This window comes from Oryctolagus cuniculus, chromosome 20 (genome assembly GCF_964237555.1).
Source record: "Oryctolagus cuniculus chromosome 20, mOryCun1.1, whole genome shotgun sequence".
NCBI classification, from domain to species: domain Eukaryota; kingdom Metazoa; phylum Chordata; class Mammalia; order Lagomorpha; family Leporidae; genus Oryctolagus; species Oryctolagus cuniculus.
In genome coordinates this window covers 8,664,915-8,687,910 of record NC_091451.1, presented here as the reverse complement: position 1 = coordinate 8,687,910, position 22,996 = coordinate 8,664,915, and the positions used below count along the sequence as shown (strand labels likewise).

Sequence of the window (22,996 nt, the reverse complement as noted above, 5' to 3'; positions counted from 1 at the left end):
CAGTTGCTTATCTGGCCACATACAGTGAGCAGACCATCCACCCACACAAGTGTCTATGGAGAACGGTTGGGCACAGTGGGGACGGGACAGAGGGTTAGCGGAGAGCACCTTACAGCCTGCAAGGCTGGTGTCCAGAGGGTTTCTCCGGAGCTCTCCCGCCTTGAAGGATTCTTGTTCTGCATCTGGCTGGTGGCATCTAGCTGACACCTGCCTGCCAGCCCTGACTCTTGTCTTTCCTGCTTCTTCCAACAGGCATTAGGCATTGCCCCTTGGATCCCAGCCCCGCTGGGGAAGAAACTCCAGGCGGGGGCGAGGTGAGAAGGGGCGAGGGGACGAGAACTCATGTTCTGTAGTGGGGGGTGGAAGGAAACACAGGTGGCCCTGGAGAGGCGGCCCTGGCGTGGCCAAGTTGCGGCTTTCATTGTCTTTGGGGGCGGGGAAGGTAGGTGCGGGTTGCGGGCGCCACAGGTCGGCCGGCTTCCCCGGGCGGGGCCCGGCTCTGGCGGCGCCGGCTGCGGGGCGCGGGGCGCGGGGCGCGCGGCGGGAGCGGCTGTGCGCGTCGCGGCCCCCGAGCGCGCGAGGCCTGCTGAGGAGCGCGCGCCCGCCCGGGCTCGGTGCCGGAAACCCCTCCGCGGCTGCCGCCGGCACCGAGCCGTGGGGACCTACAGTAAGTGCGCTCGGGCCGCGGAGGCCCGGGGTGAGGCGGTGGGGCCCGCGGGGGGCTGTCTTCCTCTCCCCGACGCCCGCCTTTGTGCGGGGCTCGCGGGAGCGGCGGCGGGGTCTCCCTCGCCCCGCGGGCCCTTGTCCCTTTGCTGCACACGCGCGCTGCTGCCCGACAGGTGGCCTGTGGAGCCTGCCCCGGGAGGGATGGGGCCGCAGGTGCAGGAGACAGTGCTACGGGTGGGGGTGGATGGCAGCCGTTTCGGGGGCACTGTCCCCAGGCCCGGCGCCGGTCCTCAGGGAGCCGCGAGCGTTGGGCGCAGAGTTCAAGGTTTCGCCTGGAGTCCTGGGTCGGGATTGCGCCCCGCTTTCTGGGGTGGGGTGGCCTGTGCTCCTCGCGGGCAGCTGCCGCCGTGGACAGAAAAGCGACCGCGTGCGGACGTCAGGTTCGAACTCCCGACCGGGAGCGTTCTGGGATGGGGTGGCCTGCCGGGCCTGCCTGTGGCATCCTGGCTCCGGCGCTTTCGCAGGTTGGAATCGCGACTGTGTGAATCTGGGTAACTCAGATGTTGTCAAGGGGAGTTCAGAGCCAAACGCTGGAGCCACCTGCGCCACACCCAGCATCTGCGTATTGGGGACTTCATTAATGAGCGAATGTGCTGGTTCCAGTGGCGCCTTTGCAAGGTGTTTTAGAGAGGCGAGAAGGGACACGTGTGGGAAGATGAGGGCCAGGAGTTCTGCAGTCATTTATCATATTTCTTTTAAACCAACTGTTATTCCAGCCAGCCAAGAACACAACTTCGGTGGCCAGCAGAGAGCCTGGGTTTGAGTCCTGGATCAGACGTGCGTTTCCCGTCTCCAAATTCACTAGCAGTAGGACGAGACTCTGTCCGCACTTTCTGTCTGCAGATTAGAACAAGGCTTTCATAGCTCGCAAGGTGATGGATGGACAGGCGGCTGATCCACGGTCAAGGGTGGTTGCGCTGCCTCTCTCTGACTGCAGCATTTTGTGCTTCGTGTGTGCAGGTGCCAACATGCAAATAAAATGCAGATCAGGTGTTTTCAGTAAAATCTGCTACTCTGGGCCGACTTCCCCTTTTCTGCTGGTTCATGCAGTGTCCAGTTCTTCCTCTTCTTTTTACCTCGGTGCAAAGAAATAATGGGCTTAGGCTTCTATTAACAACGCTAAGATTCAACAGCAAGGCAGATAATCAGATCTGCCCTTGTTCTTGCATTTGGTAACGTGGCTCAGGGTGTCTACAGGTGATTTTATGCGTCACCTGAATGCAGTGGGTAAAGATGAGACACTGGTATCCCAGAAGAAAATTCTTTGATCAGGTTATTTTTTATTTTTTTGACAGGTAGAGTTATAGACAATGAGAGAGAGAGACAGAGAGAAAGGTCTTCCTTCCGTTGGTTCACTCCCCAAATGGCCGCCACAGCTGGCGCTGTGCCGATCTGAAGCCAGGAGCCAGGTGCTTCTTCCTGGTCTCCCATGCAGGTGCAGGGGCCCAAGCACTTGGGCCATCCTCCACTGCCCTTCTGGGCCACAGCAGAGAGCTGGCCTGGAAGAGGAGCAACCGGGACTAGAACCCGGCGCCCATATGGGTTGCCGGTGCCAGAGGCGGAGGATTAACCAAGTGAGCCACGGCGCTGGCCCCTGTCTCAGGTTATTTAGTTCAATGTTTCTTCTATGCCTTATGTAGTCTGATCAGCTCCATTGACGAGCCAAACTTTATGCCGTTGATTTTGTTGTTAACAGGACATTTGGCAAGCTTGGCTCTTGAGCTGAAGTCTGAGTGTTGTGATTGTTCATTCTGAGCGGGGCCAGAGCTAGAAATCAGAAAGGTTTACGGAGCGTGGAGGAGAATTAGTTCACCTTTGTTCTTACTCAGAAGTCATGGGAGAGGCTCCCGTGTGTCCCTACCATGGAAACGCAGGGAAGGGAAGTGTTCTCAGCCAGTTTCTTGAAAATCGCCCCACATCTTGACCTGGTGTATATCTTAGAGTCCCACATCCATAGTTAGCATAGAGATGCTTCTGATCACAGCTCCTCCCAGCTGTAGATTCTTTGCTTGGTTTTCCAGCCATGGTTGCGTATTATTATATCCCCAAGAGCTTTTATTATTATTTTTTTTTTATTTTTGACAGGCAGAGTGGACAGTGAGAGAGAGAGACAGAGAGAAAGGTCTTCCTTTGCCGTTGGTTCATCCTCCAATGGCCGCTGCAGCCGGCGCATCGCGCTGATCTGAAGCCAGGAGCCAGGTGCTTCTCCTGGTTTCCCATGGGGTGCAGGGCCCAAGCACTTGGGCCATCCTCACTGCACTCCTGGGCCACAGCAGAGAGCTGGCCTGGAAGAGGAGCAACTAGGACAGAATCTGGCGCCCCGACCGGGACTAGAACCCGGTGTGCCGGCGCCGCAAGGTGGAGGATTAGCCTAGTGAGCCACGGCGCCGGCCCCCCAAGAGCTTTTAAAACTTACTCTGGTGTCAGTGTTTTTTCAAGGTGGTCTCAGACTTTAATATGCCCCAGAATCACCCAGAAAGGGGCTGGTGTTGTGGCACAGCAGGTAAAGCTGCCACCTGCAGTGCCAGCATCCCATATGGATGCCAGTTTGTGACCCAGCTGCTCCACTTCTGGTCCAGCTCCCTGCTAATGGCCTTGGAAAAGCAGCAGGTGATGATGCAGTGTTTGGGCCCCTGACATCCACATAAGAGACCTGGAAGAAGCTCCTGGCTTCAGCCTGGCCCAGCCTTGAGTATTGTGGCCATGTGGGGAGTGAACCAGTGGATGGAAGACCTCTCTCTCTGTCTCTCCCTCTCTCTCTGTAACTCTGAATTTCAAATAAATAAATACATCTTGAAAAAAAAAAAAAAAACAGTCACCCAGAGGGCTTGTTAAATCATATAACAGCCTCATTCCTGGAGTTTCTGATCAACAAGTCTGGGATGCAGCCTGAGAATTTTCATTTCTTTTTTTTTTTTTTTTTTTTTTTTTTTTTTACAGGCAGAGTGGACAGTGAGAGAGAGAGAGAAAGAGAGAAAGGTTTTCCTTTTCTGTTGGTTCACCCTCCAGTGGCCGCTGTGGCTGGCGCACCACGCTGATCCGATGGCAGGAGCCAGGTGCTTCTCCTGGTCTCCCATGCAGGTGCAGGGCCCAAGCACTTGGGCCATCCTCCACTGCACTCCCGGGCCACAGCAGAGAGCTGGCCTGGAAGAGGGGCAACCGGGACAGAATCCGGCACCCCATCTGGGACTAGAACCTGGGTTCCTGGCACCGCAGGCAGAGGATTAGCCTATTGAGCCACGGCGCCGGCCGAGAATTTTCATTTCTAGCAAGTACAGGGATGCTGAAGCTACTGGGTCCCCTGCCCTTCTCCTGACGGCTGCAGGTGAGCACCTAACAGGTGAGGGGCAGGTCAGAGCAGGCTGACAGTCGCTTCCCCAGCAGAACATAGTGCCACAGTGAGGTGAGTCCATGGCCTCATTGTGGCGGAGGTCACCGTATGGGTCACCATACTGCCTTATGGCTATCGCTGGCTGCTTTCTCATTTTTCTTTTTCTCCGAAGAAATTCCCCATCAGGGAAAAAAATTGGTTCTAAAGCTAGGCAAAATCCGAGTACTCTACTCCTGTCATTTCTGGGAGGAATCTGGAAAGAACTTTTAAAATGAATGTGGTATGTCTAGGCATGTAAACTGCAGAGACTTAAAATATTCACTTGGAATCTTATGACGTTCACAAAAAGAGAGGGTGGACAACTCTTCTTCTGCCCAGGTAGCATGCTGCCTAGCGACAGGCTCCGGAGGAGAAACAGGGGGCTTCAGAGCCTTAGTTTGGATTTCAGTGGATTATCACCAAATGATAAGGAATTTTGAGATCCCAGTTTGTTATACAAAGTGGTGGTTATTGTGTATTACCGTTGATGGCCTTTCTGGGGTTATAACTGTTTCTATTTATGGGTCTTTATTTCTGAGGTCACTTTTAGTGTGTCTGTAAGAGAAATGGTCTCAGGAGCAGCCAGGCATGTTTGGGCAGGTGGAGGTATCTAAGTGTATTATGCCCAGGAGTCTTGGGCAGTCCGTAGGTGAATACTGGGCCTGGGGCTGTTGTTGATGAGCGTTTTTGGCCTGACGGGGGAGACGTTTGGTCTCTGATAGGCTGCTTCTGGTCTACCAGCTGATCCCGAGTCCCCTCGGTCTGGTCAGTCCACAAGCTTATGGCTGCTTCCTCATGAGCAGTCTCTATCAGTAGCCAATTCCTTCCCCTCTACAACAGTATTTCAAAAGTTCATGGAAAAATGCAGTGAAAAGAGAAGTTTGTTTTGGTGCAACAAATTTGAATTCCACGCATGTGAGGGAATCTTCAAAGTGTTCATTGAAAATGTGTATTATGAGGCCGGCGCCGCGGCTCACTAGGTTAATCCTCCGCCTAGCGGCGCCGGCACACCGGGTTCTAGTCCCGGTCGGGGCGCCGGATTCTGTCCCGGTTGCCCCTCTTCCAGGCCAGCCCTCTGCTGTGGCCAGGGAGTGCAGTGGAGGATGGCCCAGGTGCTTGGGCCCTGCACCCCACGGGAGACCAGGAAAAGCACCTGGCTCCTGGCTTCTGCCATCGGATCAGCGCGGTGCGCCGGCCGCGGCGGCCATTGGAGGGTGAACCAACGGCAAAGGAAGACCTTTCTCTCTGTCTCTCTCTCTCACTATCCACTCTGCCTGTCAAAAAAAAAAAAAAAAAAAAAAAAAATGTGTATTATGAAAACCATGCAGGGATTCAAGATTCTTTTGCAACCAAATAAACTTATTTTTCGACTCTGTTTTCCCATAAGCTTTTTGAAGTACTCTCTTCATCCTTGTCGCCAACCTACAGTTTCCTTTCTCTCCTTTTTTTTTTTTTTTTTTGACAGGCAGAGTGGACAGAGAGAGAGACAGAGAGAAAGGTCTTCCTTTTGCCATTGGTTCACTCTCCAATGGCCGCCATGGCTGGCGCGCTGCGGCCGGCGCACCGCGCTGATCTGATGGCAGGAGCCAGGTGCTTCTCCTGGTCTCCCATGGGGTGCAGGGTCCAAGGACTTGGGCCATCCTCCACTGCACTCCCGGGCCACAGCAGAGAACTGGCCTGGAAGAGGGGCAACCAGGACAGACTCCGGCGCCCTGACCGGGACTAGAACGCGGTGTGCCGGTGCCACAAGGCGGAGGATTAGCCTAGTGAGCCGTTGCGCTGGCCCTTTCTCTGCCTTTTTCTGCTCCGTCAGCAGTGCACACTCTGAGCTCAGTACCTGAGGAATAGGAGGAAGGGGCACCTGGGAAGGATCCTCAGCAGTGAAGGTTGGGAACCATGGCCAGCCAGTTCCTTGAGATGCTCAGGATTTAGGAGGCAGACACCGTAAAGGAGAACTGCTCAACTCTGAGTGGAAACGGACTGTAATTCTTAAGCAAAATTCCTTCTAATATAGTAATTATTAAAAAGTTTATAAATGATGCCAACTAAATATGCAGACAAAGAAGAAATTACTTCTTTGTAACTGTCATAGTAGCAGTTGCTTCAAGCAGGACTCTTTCATGAATGCAGAACTCTTGTGTGAACATTTGAAGGGGAACAGCATATTTATAATATTAAAGAATTTTCCTACACATTACTAATTGCAAAAAGGAGATAAACCTGGACTACACTCCTTTAACCAAATAAAGATAGCATCACCAATAATGAAACAGAAGGGAGAGAGAGGACACAGTGCACTTACGCTAATAACACATAATCATGATTCTTTTAGTTATATTTATTTATTTATGTTTTAAGCTTTTTATTCAGTGAGAAAGATGCATAGGAGGGTGACGGTCCTGTCTAAACGGAGAGAGGGAAATCTGGATTCATACTGAGTACCAGGAGCCAGCCGCGTGGAGGAGCATCTAGGCCAGGAGGCATGGGGCAGGTGGCCCAAAGGCCACGTGCCCTGGAGACGCAGGGGCCCTGTGGACCCACAATGGCAAGAAGCCAAAGAGGAAAAAAGGGCTGGGCACACTCTTCCCAGGCTTTTAATCCACTTCCAAAGGGGATTCTTTTTATATATATATATATATTTATTTTATTTAGTTTGAAGAGTTACAGAGAGGGAGAGATGGAGAGAGAGGTCTTCCATCTGCTGGTTCACTCCCTAAATGGCCACAACGGCTGGAGCTGAGCTGATACGAAGCCAGGAGCCTCTTCTGGGTCTCCCACATGGATGCAGGGGCCCAAGGACTTGGGCCATCTTCCACTGCTTTCTCAGGCACATTAGCGGAGAGCTGGATAGGAACTGGAGCAGCCGAGACTCGAATTGGCGCCCATTTGGGATGCCAGCACTGCAGGTTGGGGCTTGAACCCATTGTGCCACAGTGCCAGCCCCCATAATCATGATTCTAATCATGAGAAAATTTTGGACAATTCTGAATTGAAAGACATTCTGTGAAAACAAATGTCAGAAATATCATTATGTTCTTAGAATTGTGTCTACATATCGCATTGAATCTGTTAAAAACTAATTAAAAATTAAAATAAAAATTAAAAAAAAAAGTCCGTGTTAGGAAAGATGGCTGAGGTGCAGTACCAGATGGAAGGAGACTAAAGGGAGAACTAAATTCCATGGGTGAGTTTAGATGAGATCCTAGGTCAGGGGGAAAATTCTACAAAGGAGAATATTGTGATAAGTAGTGAGATTTGAATATGGATTGGATAACAACTGTATCCATGTCAAATTCATAAATTTGATATTTTTACTGATATTTGAAAGGGAATATCTTTCTTCTTAGGGTACACTAAGGTAGGGAGGGGGAAGGAACATGATTCTGTATGAAATCTCAAATGCTGTAGGAAAAATGTGCGTATGTCTTTATTAGGCATTTATATGTATATATGTATATTGTATGAGAAAGCAAGCAAGCATGCAAATAGGGCCAAATGTTGACATTTGGTGTATCTGGGAGTTCTTGTACTGTTCTTGAAACTCTTCCTTAAATTTGTGAAGGAAAATAACTTATAAAATGACAGCACTGGGATATCCATCTGTATTCTTGGCCTCATGGTATAAAATGAGGGAACTTGAGAAAGTTAATGGAAAAATGGAGTTAAATGATAAGGTCAAGGGTGATAGTCCATTTTATTAGGAAAATTTCATATGCACGCCAAAAAAGAAAGCATAATATAGTAATTCGCATGTACCTGGTCACCCAGGCTTGACAAGTATTGGTATTTTGCCTGTCTTGTTCCACCTGTTTCCATACCCTATGACCCAGTTTTCTGGGGGAGGTGTTTTGAAAGCATTCGGTTATACTAGCCATCAGCATGTCAGTCTGTGCGCACCCCAAGTGACCCCCATACTGTTATCACACTTAAGGAAAGTAGCAATTCTGTAATAAGAGATTATAGCATTTAGGTATTATTAATGTGTGTGTATTTTTACTTATTCACAAGGCAAGAGACACAGAGATAAAGAGACAAAGACCTTCCATCTATTGCTTGGGTAGTTAAATGCCTGCAATAGCCAGGACTGGGTTAGGTTGAAGTCAGGAGCCAGACCTCAATTTTTATCTCCTACAGGGGTGACAGGGACCCAATTAGTGAGCCATTACCTGCTGCCTCCCAGGGTATGCTTTAGCAGGAAGCTGGAATCAAAAGTAGAGCTGAGACTTGAACTCAGGCACCCTGATGTGGGATGTGGGTATCTCAACTGCTCACCAGACACCTGTCCCTAGATTTTATAATTGTTGTAGAATAGCAACCAGTGCTGAGAAATGCAGATTTGACATAGATGGGCTGTGCACTTGTTTCGAGTTTGAGAAGCTGACTACGTTTGGGTAATTATAAGCAACGTAGAAGGAAAGATCTGAGAATCTGCTTGTGCTTGTTGCTTTCCAAACTCCTCCTCTTGTTTTCAAACCAAGATTTAAATTATAGAAAAAAACATGAAGATGGGTATGGAGGCAGTATTCCGGACTGTTTGGCCCAGACGATGTTGTCTTTTTGAAACATTTTTTTTTTTTTTTTTTTTTTTTTTTTTTTGACAGGCAGAGTGGACAGTGAGAGAGAGACAGAGAGAGAAAGGTCTTCCTTTTGCCGTTGGTTCACCCTCCAATGGCCGCCGCTGCAGCCGGCGCACCGCGCTGATCCTGGCAGGAGCCAGGAGCCAGGTGCTTTTCCTGGTCTCCCATGGGGTGCAGGGCCCAAGCACCTGGGCCATCCTCCACTGCACTCCCTGGCCATAGCAGAGAGCTGGCCTGGAAGAGGGGCAACCGGGACAGAATCCGGCGCCCCGACCGGGACTAGAACCCGGTGTGCCGGCGCCGCAAGGTGGAGGATTAGCCTATTGAGCCACGGCGCCGGCCGTTTTTGAAACATTTTGAAAGCAACCCAGAATGAGTAATATCATACTATCTGAGTAGAATTCTACGTGTTTCAGTTATAGTGTGACGTCTTTGTTTTATCTATTTTTATTTGACGGAGACAGAGAGACCTCCCCAAATGCCCTCAGCAGCTGGGAGCTGGGCCAAGCTGAAGCCAGTGGGTGTCAGGGACCCAACCACTTGGGCCATCAACTGTGGTCTGCCAGCATCTGCATTAGTGGGGAGCTGGGGTCACTCTGATGTGGGACATGGGCATCCTGACCAGTGTCTTAGCCACAGGGCCCAAATGCCTGCCCTCCATGAATATTGTGAAGTTCGTGTCCTCCATGAAGCTTGTGGTGTCTACTTCTTCACTTAGATTTTCATTAGGAACATCACATGGGGTGGTAAAGCCTGAAGTAATTGCTGTGGTCAGGAGAGAAGTTGTTTTTTCCGTTTCCTGCCTGGGGGCTGTTGCCTGTAGGAGGGAGGGTGGTGAACTGAGCTGCTACTGGGGAGTCTGTCTGAGACAGACTTTGTTGTAGGAGCTTGGAATAAGCAGAAGACAGCATGTCTTCTGCATGCTTTTAGGAAGAGTTTACACATTCACAAACATTAAAATAGTCACCTTTTTGGAAAAGTTAAAAGACATAGGAAGCCAGGATGCAGCTCTGCCATCAGCCCTGAAGGTGGATGAAGGGCACGTGTGAGAAAAGGGAGGGGTCTGAGAACAATCTCAAAGAGGAACCCTTTTCTCCTGGGGGCGAATGGATTTCATCAAGGTGTTACCGGAGAAATGCAGGGTTCTTGTATTCGCGCAAGAAAGAATTCAGGCGTGAGACAGAGTAGTGGAAAGTAAAAGTAGCAAAGTTTATTAGGGAAGGGACATCCGCAAGAACGGATGGGCACCTCTCCAGACAGGACCTGAGAGAGAGTGCAGTCGCTCGGACTTGGTGGGGAGAGCGGGGTTACATGGTTGAGTGGAGAGATTACACCTGGGCAGGCTGGCCAGGGGCTCAGCAGAGAGGCAGAGGGCTGAGCGCTCAGTTTGGTTGAGGCGGGGTGGGGGTGGGTGGGGGTGGGTGGGGGTGGGGGGGTGCTGTTAAGGAGATGGTTCTTTGTCTTCACACATCTCCTCCTGAAACAAAGGATTTTATGGCTGTAAATATTAGGAAGCTCCTATCTGAGTTTTCCCTTGAAGGTATCAGACAGGAGGAAGCCTAGCTGGCGCCTTCCACAGTTTAGAGGAAGGGTGAGCAAGACCCCCTAGAGAATGGGGATCTGGAGCAGAGTGTTTGAAATGCAGATACTGGGCTGCATCTGGGAGATTGTGGAAGATTTGTCAGGCAGAAGGGGCGGGGACCCCCACCTGGCAGGTTATCAGGTAGAAGGGGGCAGGGCAGGATGCGAATACTGGGCTGCCCTGAAACATTATCAGGATGACTTTGAGATGCAGATGCATATGCTGGACATATGGCCTGTTACACACACATAAGCTCATATCTGACTTCCTACCTAACAAAGGCACTGCTGCAGTTTGGAGGTTAGCTTGGGTGTCCCCCAGACGGCCCTCCTCCTGGGGTTGCACTACTGGGAGGGGGGGATGCTCAGTTGCAGTGTCTGGGATGTGGGCCTACTGGGATGTCCTTAGAGGGGAGTTTCCTGAGGGGCTTGGTTGAGTGTGAGTTGGGCTCTGTTGCTCTCTCTTTCTGCTTCCTGGCTCACCAGGGAATTCCTTCTCTGCCCGCATTCTGTCATTTGTCATCTACTGCCATCATCAGATGCCCAACCAACAGGGCCGCTGCTTCTCGGAATGTGAACCTCCAAAACTGTGTGCTGAGATGAACGTCCTTTCTTCCCAAGCCATTCCTCTCAGGTACCTGTTACAGTGATGAGAATGGACTTACAGATGCCTCGCGGCTCTGTGAGCCCTCCTGTGGGGATTGGGTATCATTTGAAGTTTCACAGTCTGTTTGCTTGTGTTAATGATTTTATTTTACTTTTAATGATTTTATGTACTTAAAACTGTTTGTCTGGAAATTGGAAGGTTCTTTGTTGTTTCGTGACGTTGTTTCTTTTCTTTTTTTAAGGGGAAGAGTTTATTGGGGGAAACACGACAGACTGGAGATGTTGTTTCTGTGTGATAGTAAACTGTTCATTGAATTCTTGCTTTAAGGTTATTGATTTAGAATTTATGCTAGAAAACTCTTTCCTAAAGAGTTTGCTTAATGAAAAATATTGATTTTGATTTCCTGCCCCTTTTTTGAAACCCTGAACACCTTAATTTTGGTTGGTACTCATTAAGTAAAAGCTGGTCCATAGAAAAAGAGACGGAACCAAGGCCGTCAACTACTTGCTATCAAGATCACCTATTTTAGTCTTTATAAATTGAGTTGGATCCCGGAAAGAAGCATTTCCATTTTTATCTGATAAAATTAGCCCATATAAGATGAATGGAAAGGGAGGAATCTGAAATTCTTTTTTTATTGATTTATTTATTTGAAAAGCAGAGAGAGGAAGGGAGAGAAATACGGAGAGATCTCCCATCTGCTTGTTCACTCTTCAAATGGCTGCAGTGTCTGGGGCTGGTCTAGGCTGAGCCAGGAGCCAGGAACTTCTGGGTCTCCCACGTGGTGCAGGGGCCCAAAGACTTGGGCCATCGTCCGCTTCTCTCCCTGGCGTATCAACAGGGAGCTGGACTGGAAGTGGAGTAGCCAGGACTCAAACCAGTGCCCATATGGGATGCCGGCATTGCAGGCCACAACGTCGACCCCTGAAATTTCTTTTTCTTGTAAAGGTGCTTGTCCTCCACTGTGGTCCAGACCACACGCTGTTTTCTTGAAGTGTTTCTCAGCTCTCCAAGTCAGAATCCATCACTATTTCATTCATATTTCTTAAATATATTTCTTTTGTGGCCTTACTATAGCCTGTGTTATCCTTGAAGGAAAGATCAAGTTTTGGGGATATCTCCTCAATTTTGTCCTTATATGGAAGAAGAATGGTGGCTGAGATCTGTCAAAAAATCACTCACATGTTTGCCAAGGTCAGTCTACTGGGGAGCTTCCCTTTCGCTGCTCATCCTTTTATTCTAGGAGTTCTCCAAGTGGAGACTTTGGACCTTTGGGAGCCTGTGAACCTGGGATGGTGATGGTCCCTAAGGCATTTAGGGATCCTGCAAAGTCAACATGACGTTCATACCAACACACTTCATATTCATCTTTTTTTTTTTTTTTTTTTTTTTTGACAGGCAGAGTGGACAGTGAGAGAGAGAGACAGAGAGAAAGGTCTTCCTTTGCCGTTGGTTCACCCTCCAATGGCCGCCGCAGCCGGCACGCTGTGGCCGGCGCACCGCGCTGATCCGAAGCTAGGAGCCAGGTGCTTTTCCTGGTCTCCCATGGGGTACAGGGCCCAAGCACTTGGGCCATCCTCCACTGCACTCCCTGGCCACAGCAGAGAGCTGGCCTGGAAGAGAGGCAACCGGGAAAGAATCCGGCGCCCTGACCGGGACTAGAACCCGGTGTGCCGGCACCGCAAGGCGGAGGATTAGCCTAGTGAGCCACGGCGCTGGCCCGTATTTATCTTTATACCTTTGTTCAGGAGCGGTCATGAAAGTCTGCAGAGAGTGCATGAATAGCAATGGCATTGTCACTCTGTGGCTAATGGAATGTGTGCTGTGCATTCGTCTGCTTCGAGCATTTTTCCGTTTTAATTTCAAGTATGGTAAGCACTGGTAAACACAACAGTAGGGCCAGTGCTGTGGCTCACTTGGTTAATCCTCTGCCTGTGGTGCCGGCATCTCATATGGGCACTGGGTTCTGGTCCTGGTTGCCCCTCTTCCAGGCCAGCTCTCTGCTGTGGCCCGGGAGTGCAGTGGAAGATGGCCCAAGTGCTTGGGCCCTGCACCTGCATGGGAGACCAGGAGGAAGCACCTGGCTCCTGGCTTTGGATTGGCGCAGTGCGCTGGCCGTAGCAGCCATTTCGGGGGGTGAACCAATGGAAGGAAGACCTTTCTCTCTGTTTCTCTCTCTCACTGTCTAACTCTATCTGTCAAAAAAAAAAAAAAAGACAACAATAAAGTTCTCTGCGGCCGTTAGAACCGCTGTCTTGCTCTGTTACAGGTTGGGCTGGAACCAATCCTCCCTTAACTTCTTGACAACCGAGATGTGATCCTTGGTGGTTCCTGCACCTGTGAGGGCGGGGCTCTTGACTCCTTTCCCTGTGATGCAGTGTGATTGATTGTTCAGGAATCTGTCCAGCTGTGGGCCTCCAGCTCTGGCTGTTTCTAGTTATTTTTTCTGCGTCCAGCTATTTCCTTTACACGAGAATACTCCAATTTCCTTTCTCTGACCCCCTCTGTGAAAGGGCCCATGCACATAAGCCTTGCTGTCGTCATCTGGGGAGTCCAGGGGTCTGAAGGGGCCTGGCAGTGTTCCCTACTGCTGTATGGGTTCTTCCAGTACACCTGTGTTTTAGAATAGGTCCTCATCTTTGTCTTGAGGGATGCCTGGTTCCCAGACCCCCAGCCTCTCTGCCTTAAGTTTCTCAGGAGATCAGAAGTCCCCATAGACTTACCGTCTTGACAGTGGCTGCCATTATAAACCACTCTCTGGGTGGGGTGAAAAAACAGAAATTTATTTCTTTGCCATTCTGGAGGCTGGAGGTACAGGACTGAGGTGTGGGTGGGAGAGGTGCCTGGCGAGTCTGGCTCGTGGAAGCAGCCTTCACTCTGTGTGGTCACAGCAGGGACAGAGAGCAGGCTGTGGCATCTCTCCCTCTTCTTATAGGCCACCAGCCCTATTGGTGAGAGTCTGACACTTCGATTTCATTGAACTTCAGTCACCTCCTTCAGTGCTCTATCTCCAAGTAACCGTCGCATTCAGAGGCCCTGGGGTTAAAGTTTCATGTTTAGGAGATATGGCCGCTTTAATCTGGAAATGAGTCATTGATGGACATTCTAATGTTAACCAAACTTGCTTTGCTGGTACAAGATCTTCTGGTCATGATTTTTTTTTTTTTTTTGCCTACTCTGCTTCCCCTTGTCTCTACCTTATTTTACATTACTTGTTTATTTTTAATATTCTATTTTGGTTTATTTATTATATATCTTACATGTCTTTTAGCATTTGCAGTCATAATTACAATATAAATACCTAACTTCATAGTTTACCTGGAATCAGTATTTTAGCACTTCAGTGTAATATAGAAATCTCACCACCATATAAATCCTTTATTCACCCCTCTGTGTTTTTTTAATTTATCTTATGTAATATATCCACATTCATATATTGTTTGAATGGAATGTCGTCAAAATCCATATCTTGAAGTACTAACCCCAGTACCTCACAATGTGACTGTGTTAGGAGATAGGGTCTTTAAAGAATTAATTCACTGGGGCCAGCGCTGTGGCGTAGCGGGAAAAGCCACCGCCTGCAGTGCCAGCATCCCATATGGGCTCTGGTTAGAGTCTTGGCTGCTCCACTTCGGATCCAGCTCTCTGCTATGGCCTGGGAAAGCAGTAGAAGATGGCCCAAGTCCTTGGGCCCCTGCACCCACATGAGAGACCGGGAAGAAACTCCTGGCTCCTGGCTTCGGATCAGCTCAGCTCCGGCTGTTATGGCCATTTGGGGAGTGAACCAGTGGGTGAAATACCTTTCTCTGTCTCTTACTCTGCCCCTCAAATAAGTAAATAAATCTTCAGAAAAATTTGTTAAAAAATTAAAGAGTTATTGAAAGATTAAGTTGGCCGGTGCCGCGGCTCACTAGGCTAATCCTCCGCCTTGCAACGCCGGCACACCGGGTTCTAGTCCCGGTCGGGGCACTGGATTCTGTCCCGGTTGCTCCTCTTCCAGGCCAGCTCTCTGCTGTGGCCAGGGAGTGCAGTAGAGGATGGCCCAAGTGCTTGGGCCCTGCATCCATGGGAGACCAGGAGAAGCACCTGGCTCCTGCCATCGGATCAGCGCAGTGCGCCGGCCGCAGCATGGCAGCCGTTGGAGGGTGAACCAACGGCAAAAGGAAGACCTTTCTCTGTCTCTCTCTCTCACTGTCCACTCTGCCTGTTCAAAAAAAAAAAAAAGAAAGAAAGATTAAGTTATAATGAGGTCCTTAGGGTGTCCCTAATCCAATACGACCGAGTGTCCAATAAGAAGAGGGTGTTTGGACAGAGAGGCACAGAGGTAGGAGCCCATGAAGACAGGGGAAGGATGGTATCTGTAAGCTATGGAGAGAGGCCTCAGAAGGAACTAACTCTGCTGATACCTTTCTTGGACTTTTGGCTTCCAGAACTGTGAGAAGACAAATTTTTTCTGTTTAAACAACTCAGTCTGGAGCGGGCAGTTGGCGTGGGGGTGATGCTTCTGCTTGGGATGTCCATCTCCCGATATTGCAGGGTCTGGGTTCGAGTCCTGGCTCTACTGCACTCTAGCTTCCTGCTAATGCACTCTTTATGGGACAGCTGGTGATGACCCAAGTGCTGACGTCCCTGCCAGTCATGTAGGAGACCCAGACCCAGTTCCAGACTCCTGGCTTCAGCCTGACCCAGCCCCTGCTTCTGCGGATGCTTGAGGAGTGAACCAGTGAGTGGGAGATCTCTCTCTCTCTCTCTCTCTCTCTCTCTCTTTCTTAAGGTTGATTTATTTATTTTGAAAGCCATAGTTGCAGAGAGAGAGGGAGAGACAGAGAACGCTCTTCTGGTTCACTCCCCAGAGGGCTGCAATGGCCAGCGCTGGGCCAGGATGAGCTAGGAGCTTCATCTGGGTCTCCCACGTGGGTGTCAGGGGCCCAAGCACTTGGGCCATCTTCTGCTGCTTTTCCTAGGCCATTAGCAGGGAACTGGATCAGAAGTGGAGCAGCTGGGACTCCAACTGACACCCATATGGAATGCTGGTGTTGCAGGAGGTGGCTTTACCCGCTGTACCACAATGCTGGTCCCATCTTTGTAATAAAATAAATACATAAAATTTAAAATACCACCCAGTCTGTGGTACTTTTTTATAGTAGCCCTGGAAAACTAACATGCATACATTTTGCTTGTAAAAGGCAACCATGTTTTTAGGCTGACACTTTGGCACAGCCGGTTAAGCCACTGCCTGTGGCACCAGCATCCCCTATGGGTGCCAGGTTGGGTTCTGGCTGCTCTGCTCACTTTCCAGTTCCCTGCTGATGCACCTGAGGAGGCAGAAGAGGATGACGCAAGGCCTTGGGCCCCTGCCACCCACATGGGAGACCCAGATGGAGTTCCAGGCACCTGGCTTCGACCTGGCCCAGCTCTGGCTGTTTTGGGAATCCAGAGAGTGAACCAGAGATGAAGATCTCTCTCTCTCTCTCTCTCTCTACTCCCCTCTGTCATTCTACCTTTCAAAAAAAAAAAAAAGTCAAACATATGTTAACTGCAAAAGAAAAGACAGCCTATTGTATTTACTCAGGTTTTATTGTTTTGTTGCACTCCTTTCATTCTTGATGATCCAGACTTCCCCCAGTGTCATTTCCCTTCTTTCTGTAGAATTTTCTTTAGCAATTCTTTTTTTGTTCATATATATATATATTCATATATATATAATTTTTAAACATTTTATTACAGGATAATTATAAAATTACAAAATAAAAATTGTGAGGTAGTAATAGAAAGAGTTAAGAGATTTATTGATTTATTTGACAGGCAGTACAGCAGAGAGAGAGAGAAAGAGAGAGAGAGAGAGAGGTCTTCCTCTGGTTCACTCCCTAATTGGCTGCAATGACCAGAGCTGGGCCAATCCAAAGCCAGGAGCTGGGAGCCTCTTCCGGGTCTGTTATGCAGGTGCAGGGCCCAAGCACTTGGGCCATCTTCCACTGCTTTCCCAGGCCATAGCAGAGCTGGATCGGAAGTGGAGCAGCCAGGACTCCAACCTGCGCCCATCTGGAAAGCCAGCACTGCAGGCGGTGGCTTTTACCCACTATACTACAGTGCTGGCCCTTTCAAATAGTTTTTTTTTTTTTTTTTTTATTTTTTGACAGGCAGAGTGGACAGTGAGAGAGAGAGACAGAGAGAAAGGTCTTCCTTTGCCGTTGGTTCACCCTCCAATGGCCGCCGCGGGCAGCGCGCTGCGGCCAGCGCACCGCGCTGATCCGATGGCAGGAGCCAGGAGCCAGGTGCTTCTCCTGGTCTCCCATGGGGTGCAGGGCCCAAGCACCTGGGCCATCCTCCACTGCACTCCCTGGCCACAGCAGAGAGCTGGCCTGGAAGAGGGGCAACCGGGACAGAATCCGGCGCCCCGACCGGGACTAGAACCCGGTGTGCCAGCGCTGCTAGGCAGAGGATTAGCCTAGTGAGCTGCGGCGCCGGCCTCAAATAGTTTTTCAATCCTGTATTTTTTCTCCTCTCCTTCTGTGATTTGATGGCACAAAGGTTAGACTTTTTTTGTGATTGTTTTCCCCTTGTTCTGAGTCTCTGTGCATTTTCCTCCCCAATCTTCTCTGTTGTTTAGACTGGATAATTGTATTGGTGTATTTTCGAGGTCATTGATCTCTCATTTGTCATCTTCATTCTGCCACTAAACCTGGCCGGTGAACTTTTTTTTTTTTTTTTTTTTTTAAGATTTATTGATTTATTTGAAAGGCAGATTTACAGAGAGGCAGTGGCAGAGAGAGAGAGAGAGCGAGGTCTTCCATCTGCTGGTTCACTACCTGATTGGCCGTGACGGCCAGAGCTGCACCGATCTGAAGCCAGGAGCCAGGAGCTTCTTCTGGGTCTCACATGCGGGTGCAGGGCCCAAGGACTTGGGCCATCTTCCACTGCTTTTCCAGGCCACAGCAGAGAGCTGGATGGGAAGTGGAGCAGCTGGGACTTTAACTAGCGCCCATATAGGATGCTGGTTCTGCAGACAGCAGCTGTATCTGCTACGCCACAGCATTGGCTCCACCAGTGAACTTTTCTTATCCTTCCTTCCTTCCTTCCTTCCTTCCTTCCTTCCTTCCTTCCTTCCTTCCTTCCTTCCTTCCTTCCTTCCTCTTTCTCTCTTTCTCTCTTTCTCTCTTTCTCTCTTTCTCTCTTTCTCTCTTTCTTCTTTTTTTAAAGATTTATTTATTTGAAAGTCAGAGTTACACTGAGAGGGAAGGAGAGGCAGAGGCAGAGAGAGAGGTCTTCCATCTGATGGTTCACTCCTCAGATGGCCGCCAACGGCCAGAGCTGAGTCGATCCGAAGCCAGGAGCCAGGAGCTTCTTCCAGGTCTCCTACATGGGTGCAGGGGCCCAAGGACTTGGGCCATCTTCCACTGCTTTCCCAGGCCATAGCAGAGAGCTGGATCAGAAGTGGAGCAGCCAGGACTTGAATTGGTGCCTACATGGAATGTCGGCACTGCAGGTGGTAGCTTTACCCACTGTGCCAAAGCACCAGCCCTGCCAGTGAACTTTAAAAAATGTTCAGTAATTATATTTTCAGTTAAATATTTCCATTTTGTTTTCTATGTCTTCACTGAGACTTCTACCTTTTTAAATTTGTTTCGAGAAAGTTTATAATTTCCTTTTTAAATTAAAAATATTTCTTTGAAAGTTGGAGAGACAGAGAGATTAAGGTGACAGACAGACATACAGATTTCCCATTACTTGTTCACTCCCCAAATACCCACAACAACTGGCGCGAGGCCAGCCCTAAGCCAGGAGCTGTCTCCAACATGGGTGGCAGGGACCCAACCACTTGAGCTGTCACCTGCTGGCTCCTAGGGTGTGCATTAACAGTGAGCTGGAGCTGGGAACAAGGAACTTGAACCCAGCACTCTGAAGGGAGAGGCAGTGTCACACCAGATGCCTGCCCCTTAGTAATGGTTAATTGTTACATAATTGCACATATTTATGAGGTAGAGTATGATACTTTGATACATGTATTGAGTGTATATGGATGAAGACAAGGTAATTAGCATTGTCATTGTCCTTAAACATTGATCTGTGTTGGGAGCCTTGGAAGTGCTCTCTTCTAGATCTTTATAAAACATGTAGTGCATTGTGAACGAATGCCACTTCACACTGCTTAGAACACTAGAGTTTATTCCTTTTGCCCCCTTGCATTTTTATTTATTTTATTGCTGACTCATTTTGGCCTTCCTAGTAATGACCACTGACTGTTCTGCCCTCTTCCAAGAGGTCAATGTTTTTAGGCGTAACATAGGAGTGAGAACACAGCACTTTCTCCCTTCCCCTTCCTTGTTTCTTCTGTTGAGAAATGTCTGATCAGATCATTTGCCCGTTATAAAGTTGGATTGTTGATCTCTTTCTTGGCTGTGTAGTGTTTTGCGTCCCTTATATAATCTGAGTAGGAATCTCTGGTCAGATGAAGCCTTTTTTCTCCCATTTGATTGGTTGTTTCTTCACCCTGTTGACTGTTTCCTTGGAAAGGAAGACAGTTCTTTGCTCAATATAATCTCATTTGTTTCATTTTGCTTTTGTTGCCTGTGCTTTTGGGGTCTTATCAAAAAAAAAAAAAAAAGCAGCTCACTGCTTGTACTGATGTTGCAGTATTTCCCCATGCTTTCTTCTAGTAGTTTCTGTGGGGAGCAATCCGGACTGGACTGAGTTACTGGAATTAAGACTTATTCTATGCATCTGCTCTCCCACAATATGGCGCTGGGAGAGAAGTAAACAGCTTCCGCACAGCTGCCTCCAGTTCAGCTAATAAACTGTAGGACTTGCTCCTGATTGGAGGAGAGCAGCGTACTCGGCGTGTGGGCAGCCGAGTTGGGATTGGCGGAGGAGGACTATAAAGGAGGAGAGAGACGGCATGCACCGGTAACATCTAAGGGGAACATCTAGCTGAAGGAACACCTGTGCAGCCCCCGAGAAGAGCCGGCCGGCGGTGTGCCGCTCCCCTGCGGAAGTGGGGAAAGTGGCCAGGGGGAACCGCCCTTCCACGGAGGTGGAAGGGATAGTAGCCAACCCGGGAAGAACCAGCAGCAAACCCGGGGAGGGCCGAGCAGACCAAAGAACAGCGCAGGGTCCTGTGTCGTTCCTCCACGAAGAGGGGGAGCGACAGTTTCAAGTCTTACGTTTAGGTCTTTGATGCATGTTGATCCACATTGAGTTGATATTTTAATATGGTGAGAGACGGGGTGTGTCCACTTTCATTCTTCTGTGTATTGATATCTCAGTTTTCTTACCATCATGTATTAAAAGGACCGTCCTTTCTCTGATGTGTTTCTGGTACTTTTGTCCAAGATCAGGTGGCAGTAGATGCATGAATTTATTTCTGTGTTCTCTATCCTGCTAAGCTGTGCCTTTTTTTTCCTTTTATTTATTTATTTTTTTTTGCAAGCACCAAGCTGTTTTGGTTACTGTAGATTTGTAGTGAGTTTTGAGGTCTGGTATTTTGATGTTTCCAGTTTCTTTCTTATTGCATTGCTAAAGATTCCTTTGGTTGTTTGAGGTCTTTTTGGTTCCATATGAATCCGAGGAGTGTTTTTAATCTATTTTTGTGAATAATACCACTGGTATTTTGATGGGTATTCCATAGAATCTGTAAATCACTTTGGGTAATATGAATACAGAGGCCTGGGCCACGGCTCAATAGGCTAATCCTCTGCCTAGTGGCGCCGGCACACCGGGTTCTAGTCCCAGTCGGGGCGCCGGATTCTGTCCCGGTTGCCCCTCTTCCAGGCCAGCTCTCTGCTGTGGCCAGGGAGTGCAGTGGAGGATGGCCCAAGTCCTTGGGCCCTGCACCCCATGGGAGACCAGGAAAAGCACCTGGCTCCTACCTTCGGATCAGCGCTGTGCGCTGGCCGCGGCGGCCATTGGAGGGTGAACCAATGGCAAAGGAAGACCTTTCTGTTTCTCTCTCTCTCTCACTGTCCACTCTGCCTGTAAAAAAAAAAATATGAATACAGAATATCTTTCCACTTTTTTGTATGTTTTCTTTGATTTCTTTAAGCAGAATTTTGTATTTTTAATTGTAGAAATTATTAATTTCCTTGGTTAAATTTATTCCTTGATATTTATTTAACTGTTCATTTATTTCATATCTATTGTGAATGGGGTTTTTTTCATTTCTTTGTTTTAGCAAGTTTATAATTGGTGTATAAAAATGCTACTGATTTTTGTATGTTAACTTTGTATCTTGCAACTTTTCTGAATTTCTTTTATGAGCTCTGACAGGTTTCTTTAATGCAACCTTTAGGTTTTTCTATATGCTCATATGTAAATTGATGTAATCTGCAAACAGATAATTTGATTTTTTTCCTTTCTTTTAATTCTTTCTCTTACTTAATTGCTCTGGTTAACACTTTGAATAAGTTAACACTTATTATGTTGAATATGTGTCACCCTTTGTCATCTATCACCAATGAGAAATTTTTAGGTAAACTGACTTTCCTCTCTGCCTGATTTTAAGAGTTCCTCTTTCCCTTTTATCTTCGATGTGGCCATGATGTGTATAAGTGTGGGTTTGTTCTTGTTTAGACATTTTCAGTTTCAAATCTCTCTTCTCTCTTCAATTTTGAGACATTCCTACTCATACTTCTTTAAGTATTCTCTCTCTCAGCCCTCTCTTTCCTTCTTAGACTCCTCTAGACTGATACACTCTGATGGTTCTCTTCTCATGTTACAAATCTCTTAGCCTCTCTGATTTATTTCAACAGTCTTCTTTTCTTTCTCCCTCTTCCTTCCCCCCTTCTCTTTGCCTTCTTTCCTGTAATTTCTTCAGGGTTGTCTTCCACTTCAGTAGTTCTTTTACAGCAGACCCATTCTCCCAGTTAACCTGTGAGTATACTGGTTTTCATTCCATTGGTAATTGTTTTCATTTATAAAATTTTTATTGAGTTATTTTTAAAATACATTCCTTTCCTATAGTATCTTATTCTTTCATTATGGTTTTAAATATTTTTTAAAAATTTACTTTATTGGGGCTGGTGCTGTGGCATAACAGGTAAAGCTGCCATCTGCAGTGCCAGCATCCCGTATGGATGAATTCTCGCCTCCCCGTATGGATGCTGGCTTGAGACCTGGCTACTCCACTTCTGATCCAGCTCTCTGCTATGGCCTGGGATAACAGTAGAAGATGGCCCAAGTGTTTGGGTCCCTGCCCCCACGTGGGAGACCCAAAAGAAGCTTTTGGTTCTTGGCTTCAGATCAGCCCAGCTCCAGCCATTGCAGCCATCTGGGGAGTGAACCAGTGGATAGAAGATCTCTCTCTCTCTCTGCCTCTGCTTCTCTGTAACTCTGCCCCTTATTTATTCAAATAAATAAATAAGTCTTTAAAAATGTATTTTATTTATTTGAGATTCAGGGAGACAGAGAGAGAGGGAGAGAGAAAGAGAGGGAGAGAGAGAGGGAGGGAGGGAGGGGAGAGAGAGAGAGAGAGAGAGAGAGAGAGAGATATCTTTCATCCATTGCTTTACTTTTGAAATGGCCACAACAACCATGGCTAGGTTATGCTGAAGCCAGGAGCCTGGAACTGGGCTCGAGTCTCCCACGTGATTGACAGGGACCCAGCTGCTGGGGCTGTTGCTTCTAATGCCTCCCTGTGCATTAGCAGGAAGCTGGACCAGGCATGAAGCTGGGGCTCAAACCCAGGCACTGTGGTAGCAGATTTGAGCCTCCCAAGTGGCTCCTTAACCGCGAGGCCACGTGCCCACCCCGGTCTTTAAGCTGTTTTCAGCTTCAGCAGTTCTGAAGTCCATTAGCTGAGTCTGTTTTTTCCGCTTCCTAAGGTGTCAGTTTTGGGGTCTGCACAGCCCCCTGTGGGGATTGCTGCTTCTTGGAGCCTGTGGTGTTTGTTGTGTTGGTTCCTCTCCAGCTAGCCCTGAGCTGTGCAAATCTCTAAGGGCAGCACTTTCCACACTGTAGTTCCTGGAGCTCTAGGGATTTTAGTCCTCTCAATCACTGTTTATGCACTAACCACCCATCGTGGGCTTCTTCAAAACTGCATGGAAGAGGGCCGGTGCTGTGGTGTAGCAGATTAAGCTGCTGACATCTGATGTGGGCGCCGGTTGAGTCCTGGCTGCTCCTAGTCTGATCCAGCTCTCTGCT

The 22,996-nt window shown here is 48.5% G+C and overlaps 1 protein-coding gene across 1 annotated transcript in view; it reads left to right on the top strand.

The window, feature by feature from the left end:
* The first annotated feature begins 536 nt into the window (after positions 1-536).
* SYT16 (synaptotagmin 16) overlaps positions 537-22,996 on the top strand; it is a 330,451-nt gene continuing 307,991 nt past the window's right edge. The window contains exon 1 of the mRNA XM_002719549.5: positions 537-667. The gene's annotated coding sequence lies outside the window, so the exon portion shown is untranslated. The remainder of the gene's footprint in view (positions 668-22,996) is intronic.